Raw genomic sequence first — 7,586 nt, 5'->3', positions numbered from 1 at the left:
GCATGTTGTGAAAACAGCACAGGTCATTGTTGGCACTGAGCTGCCATCACTTGACCACCTTCACAACACTCGCTGTATCAGAAGGGCCAAAAATATCATCAAGGACAGCACTCATCCCGGACACAACCTGTTTAAGCTCCTCCCATCAGGCAGGCGCTTCAGATCAATCCGCACACGCGCAAACAGACTTAAAAGCAGCTTTTTCCCAACTGCCATAAACCTCCTGAACTCTGACCTCTCCTCTGTCTGAGTTGAACACGTGCAATAAAACCTGTCAGATCGTGCAATGTAAATCTACACGTTGGTCACTTTTGTGCAATGTAAATACTGTAAATCTACTGTTACGGATATGTGCAATAACATATGCTGATCACTCTGTGCAATAATTATATAATTATCAGACGGACACTTTGTGCAATAATCTGGCAAAACTGAAATCTGGCAAATCTATCATCTCACCAATATACATTTTGTATTTTTATATTGTATTATCTTTTCATTAACACCTATGGGATTGTCACGATCTAATTTTGTTGTACTACACAATGACAATAAAGGGCTTGAATCTTAGTGTTATACTTATTTTGTTTGTGTAGTAGCTGGAGTGGGCAGTATTAATTATGAAGTTCTACTTTATTATTTGTCATTGTCAGGTACAGTATGTTTTACTGTATTTGGGTTTATTGCATGTTGAATATCTTACTATACTATGAGTACCTTTTTGGACATTTCTCCAACAGGAGAGGAGCCGGAGCGAGCAGAAGGCCTATTATTTACACGGAAGTTCTGCTTTATTATTTGTCATTTTCAGAATAAACAGAGATCAACTGATCCAAAGAGATCCCAGTGTCATTACTAACCAACACAACACAGAAGTCCACCTGCTAGAGCCTGCTGGGACACTTGAATATGACACAACCTGTGCTTTTCCTATATGACAAGTCAAATGCCTGCTATGAAAAAGACCTATCGACTTGATGAACTGAATATGAACATATTATTTATAATGTTTGTTGGAAAAAAAACACATCCTATGACCGAAATAAATACACCAACATCATAAACTAACAGTTTAATGTCATCAGCTGCCTTTTTATGTCACTGTGGACCCGTGTCCGCAGATGCCCATTGAGATGGAATTGATATGATGAATTTTGTATATTCATATTATTTTCAGGAGGAAAGTGAGGTATGCATGAACATAATTATGTATTTAATACCCAAGGTGAAAAACTTCCTTATTTCACTTCATGTTCAGTATGTCTGCTATTCCGTACTCTAACATTAAAATGTTCATTACAGAAATGAAGAGGACAATGTGTTCATTGTGAACAAAGAAAACCCTTCCTCACTCGATGTCATAAACTTGAGTTTTTGGTCTGTTATTGACATTACAAAGTTTGCCTTACTGTTATTGATAAACTCAAATGTGTCCTCCCAAATATGAGTAAATTTTTTATAGATTTCAACACTGAGGTATCAAGTGTTGATCTAATGCTTAAGGGGAAGGTGATGGTATTGCAGCTGCCTGTGAATGTATGCCCATTTCAGTGTCATAACTGTGTTTGACTTCCTTCCTCTTGCTATTTTGGATGCGAAATAGCATAGCACTCTAAATCTGACTGAAGAGATGCTCTGACTAAAGCCTTGAAAATGTAAGAATGTACACGCACCACACACACACACACAGAAAAGCTAGTTTTGTTTAGCGTTCACAAAGATACTTTTGTCCCATAGCAACAGCAAATCATGTGTTAATGTGTCACATTAGTAGTGAAAAAGTTATGCTTGCTGTAATAGCACAATGCCGGGTTAAAGCACGGGTTAAAGAGATTGCCCCTCTTTTTGTTATCAAAATCATGTTTGCTCTACTCTAAATGTTTTTTTTCACACTGCTCCTAAACCGTTCCTCAAACAAGACATCTGTGTCATATGAGATTTAACTCTGACCTGTATTTAACTGTTTAACTTTGGCTTCTATTACACTGTACATACCACATACTAGCTTATCGTTTACACTGTACATATCTTAGATACATCCATTGTACTGTGTATTCTATGTGGTTGAGTATGAAAGTTTAACTTGGGATCCATTTATTTATGCATGATTAATTGATTCATGAGAAAAATGATTGGCAGATTAATCGATAATGAAATAAATAATGCATCTAATCTAAATCTAAACATGGAGTCAGGTTATTGTGCTGTCGATGCATTATAGCCTACATATAACACAAGTTATCATGGGGGGGAATTTGTGACTATAGGCTACTAAAATTCAATCTCTGTGTTATCTTGGCACAAAACATATTTGTTTTGATTTTAAGCCTAATAAATGACTTGTTTTCATGAAGTGTGGTATTGAAGCGTATGGATTGTTGTACTTTCCCAACAACAATAAACCCTGATTGCAATGGCAATAATGTTAAAAAAAAAAAAAAAAGATCAACTTTTGCACAATAAGAGTTACATGTGGGTCAAAATGCAGTGTGCTATTTCAGTTACTAGTCGAGGCCAAAAATGAAAATCATCTCAACGTACCTCTACTATAATATGCCTATATGTAACCTTCAGTGAATTGGGCGTTTCTTGTAGAGCCAGGGGGCGTGCTCGTACTGTGAGAGTGTGTTCAATTTGCAATACCAAACATAACGTGCGAGCGGGGTTAATGGTGTAATGTTTTAAATGAAACGAATTTCACCCAGATATGATTATATAACTCATGAGATAAACCTTTTTTTTCTTTACTTCTTCGGCGACCATACGTGTTTTTACTAAACACCTACATTTAATAAAACAATATAAACTCCGCTCTTCCGGGCCGCAGAATATCTGTACATCGATTACGTGACGCGGTGAAGTGACACGCTCAGTAGCCAATCAAACCTCGAGGTCTGCTCTGAGCGATGTGATTTCAACCAATCGCCTGGCGGTGACAGTTTGAGTGACATCACGCCGTGGAGCTGTAGTGGGGGAAGGGGTCGCTGGAGTTGACGGAGCCGCCATCTTGAAAAGTGCCCTCCGATCATCCACCGTTTCGCGCCTGTCAGAATCACTTTTAAACGCGTTATTTCCCTTACCGGAATCCGGTGTATTTTCCTGGTGTACATTCGTTAAGGCCCGGGGCTGATGGCAACATAAGCTACATGCTGGAGACTCTCCGTTTGCCGTTGTCTACCGGTAGGTACACACATGCACTGGTTGGTGCTGAAGAGACGATTAGCCAGCAGGCTGGAGAGAGCCGGCTAACGTTAGCAGGCTAGCAGGAATAGCGTTAGCACACTGGGCCGTCTGAACGCTGCGCTGTCAGACGCTCTCTCGGTGTTCCTATCGCCGGCACAGAGGTAACGTTAACACCGCATATCTCATTGGGGTTGTTATTGGGTAGCCATATCGTTATTTAGTCGACCAACTTGTCCGCCGTTTAGCGGTAGTCTGATAGCTCAGTGATACCGGTCAACTCGAGCTAACGTTAGTCCTAACGTCAGATGTTAGGTTGCCAGGTTAGCTAACAATAGCTAACGATAGCTAACGCTAGTTAGAGACGGTAGCCTGTTCGCCTGAGCCGGTGCGTCGCTGTTGCGTTAACGTTAGCGGTAGTCTGTGTTGGGGCCTCGTATGTATCTAATGCACTGACGTTAATGCAAACGGAGGGACTTAACTCGACAGCAAAACACACATAACGTTGCTCACCTCTTATATAAACCAGGTAATAGCTTGAATCATCAGGTTGTGTTTGTCTTACGTTTCGAGCCACATTTAGCTGGATTAAAGCTTCTTCTGACGGTCGGTTGAACTAACTGTATATAACATAACAAGGCCATCATGGGTTTTTTTTCCCAGGATCGCCGACTTTGCGTGCGATTGGTGGATAGCTGGACAATATAGTGTAACTACCGTAACTAATGTCAATGCAGTTACTACCTCAATCTGAGACACAATCACCTCTTCTACTGGTTCAGGAATTAGAAACCATAGATTACTGACCCGTGTAATGCTGTGTGTGTGTGTATAGGCTATAGTAGCTATGTTCATATAAGTAAGGAAACGCTGTTGTCTTTTTATTTGGACATCTTTTATTTTTTATTCGGATCTCCATTAGCTGTGGCTGAAGCACAGCTATTCTTCCTGGAGTCCACTTAAATCACTTTGAACTGTTACTAGGCTACATTTCAGTACACAATCACATTACAGTCTTTACCAACAATGACCACAACATCAAAAGCAACAACAACACAACAGCATTCAAGACAACACACACACAACACACAACACACAACACAGGACCTAGGTTCAAGTTAATACTATTCACAGAGTACAGAGGTAAATATGATTCATTAGTGGTTGGACCATATAGCATATTATGTCAAAATACAAAAACAGAACAAGCAACAACTTCTTTTACCATACATGCGCGCACACTACGTATGTTGGGGACTTGACAGTCAGATGGATCTAAACAGTCAGCAGCTCGTTAGTATCTGGATCGATTTTGTTTGGATCTCGTGACACTGGCTGGTGGACTGTGGCATCCCATCAGACACTGTGTTATTGCTGTTTTCCACACGTTCCGCAGAGTATTTTATTGCTTTTGGTATATGTGTGTCTCGCTGTCATTTTGAGGTTTTCAGGTTCTAATGGTAGAGGGATAGATTATATTCATTGATTTAGAGCCTTGATCCTTTGTACGATTATGGATGTATTCCTTTTGCCAGTGGTGAACAGCTGTTGCTAAGGTAATTGGCACAGAAAGAAAAAACACAAGCTAAATCAAAAACAACACTGATGTGATCATGACTAGCCACTTTGTAGTCTTATACGTAGTTTTGAGCTCTTAGTGGCTAGCATCTGTTGTGTTTATTGAACATATTTGCTGCAGCCATCTCATTCTTCAATGTTAAATAGGAATGTAGTTTATGCACCAGTGCACACTTTCCCCTCTTTACGAGTATGCTGTCAACAGCAAGTCACATTCACATATACAAGAAAACAATTTATCGGGTGAAATCTGTTAAAGGCCGAAAATCTGATAATAGGTTTACATGCATGGTAATAGCATGGTTAGTATAAAACATATTTACCTGCAACTGGCCAGTAATCAGATTTTCCTCTTCTCACCACCTAATTTTGAAACTAAAACTGATATTTGACAGGTATGTATCGATAGGGATATTGGATATCGTGCAGATAATGATTCAAATAGGTGGATCGTTTCGATGACAATGCGGCCAATCTATTCAATTCAATTCAGTTTATATACATTATATACTGGAATTTTAATTCCTTTTTAAGTGTTCACCATTTTTCTGCTGCATTAAAAATGTTTACACTTGAATTGTAATTCATGTTAATTTTGAAAATTTCTTTCACCAAGTTTCTGCTGCACAATTTATTATTTTAATGTTACATAACAATTCAGTAAATGTATATATTTGTTTGTTACATTTTGTTTTGCAAAGTTAAGAAAGCAATGAGTAAGTCAAACCTATGTTCCTTACACGTAAAAGAATGATCCCAGTCACTTCCAGACAGTGAGGCCTACAGTTTATTAATTAAACATGTATCGGATTGGTACACGGTATCGGCCGATACCCAAAGCCCAGAGGCCTGTACTAAGAAGCGAGTTCAACATACCCAGGGTATTTTCAAATTGACAATGTATAAATTAATGTTGCTGCACCATCTAGGGCACAAGTACATCTGACTGTTACATTTGTGTATTCCGTTAAATGAATATGTTGCTTGGATGTATTCTTATAGAATAGAAGATACTTTATTCATCCCTTTGGGGAAATGATTGATTTTAGCCTTATTTTTTCAGCTGCAACCCTGGCAGTGGGAAGCAGACTTGGGAGCAAATAAAAAATAAATATCAGAACATAATTCAAACCAGTAAGCAGGCTTACTTTCATATCTTATAATCTCCCACAGATACATAAAAGTGCCGTTAGCAAAGTAGCGCAAGGCAATGCATACAGTCTGCAGCAGGGTTTACGCTAGACTATATGGCCGTTAATATTCCAAAATTACGGCTACCGGACATATGTTTTAAATAGCCATATAATAGCCTACATTTGGCATAACTTGAAAATAAGTTAAATGAAGCGGTCAAAAAAATACATTAATAGGCTGTTTGGTCCGATTTCCGCTTTTGTCAAGTTCAAAATAGTGTTGTGTGGCTTGTAGGGCTGTAGCCTACTGAAATAGTGGGAAGCTTTATTCATAACGGTGATATTCAAATTATTATTAATTAGGGTTGGGACGATACAACCATCTCCTGATTCAATACTGTCACGTAACTTGGGTAGCTGATTCGATATGTATTATGATTTATTTTTTTTAATTATTGCAATTCCATATTACAATTTATTGCGATTTGTTAGCTTTTTTTAACACTAGACCATGGAAAAAAGTTGAATCATACATTTCTAGGGACTTTTACTTTGGAAAATATCTAAACTGATACAGTAAAAATGTTTGATTTTTCAGCATGTACAGTTTGTAGTCAGATGTCCTGAGGTCAAATATATCAGTCATTGAACAAATTAGATTTAAATCTAATTTAAATCTTTTAAATCCCTCACAAATTAGTTGTATTTTCTTTTAATGTATGGGGGACATGTCATGTTTTAAACTACTGGTGAATATCATCCATCAATCTTATTTCCATATATGTATTTTGTATATACGGTTCCTTTTGTTAACACCTTATTTTGAAAAGCAGACGTGGTCACGTGTATACTTCCGCTAACTTCACCAAGTCCGTTGCTAGCTGTTACCGTCAACTCCGTTCTCTTCATACATCCATTGTCAGCTCCATCGGGGCCGTTTAAATGCGTTTAACATAAATGCCAGTATATGGGTGCTCTACAGTTGTAGCGTCGGCCCATTTGACCACGGAGATGAGAGCGACGGCCGGCTCAACCGCACGTTTCCGCGACACGATAACGTTTCCTGTTCGTGACAGAGTTAGCATGCAGCTTTAGTCGTGATGTCTAGCTCTGCTTTTCCTGCAATGTGTGAAACCCACAGTGTTTTCATACTTTACTGGATGTGTAGTGTTTACACCTTTGGATTCAAAATGTGAGTGTGCAGGTCGTATCCATGCCAACCCTCCGCTGTTTTCTGCCTTTTTTGTTTCGGCTCACTGTAGCCGACTGTGTTTTGTTTTGGGACGGATATGACGTCGCGTTACTCAGACTACAATAATAAAAGCAGTAACTTCCTTCTACCTCCATATTGACTAATATGAGGCAAATATATCAATTCTGGCATTTCAAAATCGTAAAAATAAAATAAAAACATTGCGTGCAGTCAACCTTCTCTTCCTCTCTCTGTCTCTCTCAAGCACATATGCATTCACAGTGAGCGCGGCGTACCTCGTCTCTGTAATTATCTCAGTCTGAAGTCCAAAAGTCAAAATTTATAGAAGAAACACAGATGTAATCATTATTACAGTAACCAGTAAAAGTGCTAGGCATTCATTTCAAACATCATCCTTCAAACAGTAACCTGTACTAGTACAAGTCATTCATTTCAAACATCATCCTTCAAACAGTAACCTGTACTAGTACAAGTCATTCATT

General features: G+C 38.7%; 1 protein-coding gene across 9 annotated transcripts in view; it reads left to right on the top strand.

Moving 5' to 3' along the window:
* Window positions 1–2,958: 2,958 nt before the first annotated feature.
* Window positions 2,959–7,586, top strand: part of ppp6r3 (protein phosphatase 6, regulatory subunit 3) — a 37,192-nt gene continuing 32,564 nt past the window's right edge. For 5 of the 9 annotated variants that reach the window (XM_074631594.1, XM_074631593.1, XM_074631591.1 and 2 more), the window contains exon 1: window positions 2,960–3,180. The gene's annotated coding sequence lies outside the window, so the exon portion shown is untranslated. Of the gene's footprint in view, window positions 3,181–7,586 lie in introns of all 9 variants that reach the window. The other 4 variants (XM_074631592.1, XM_074631589.1, XM_074631587.1 and 1 more) reach the window with 1 other exon arrangement.

Source organism: Sebastes fasciatus, chromosome 4, assembly GCF_043250625.1.
Source record: "Sebastes fasciatus isolate fSebFas1 chromosome 4, fSebFas1.pri, whole genome shotgun sequence".
NCBI lineage: Eukaryota > Metazoa > Chordata > Actinopteri > Perciformes > Sebastidae > Sebastes > Sebastes fasciatus.
This window is presented reverse-complemented; position numbering and strand designations above follow the sequence as displayed.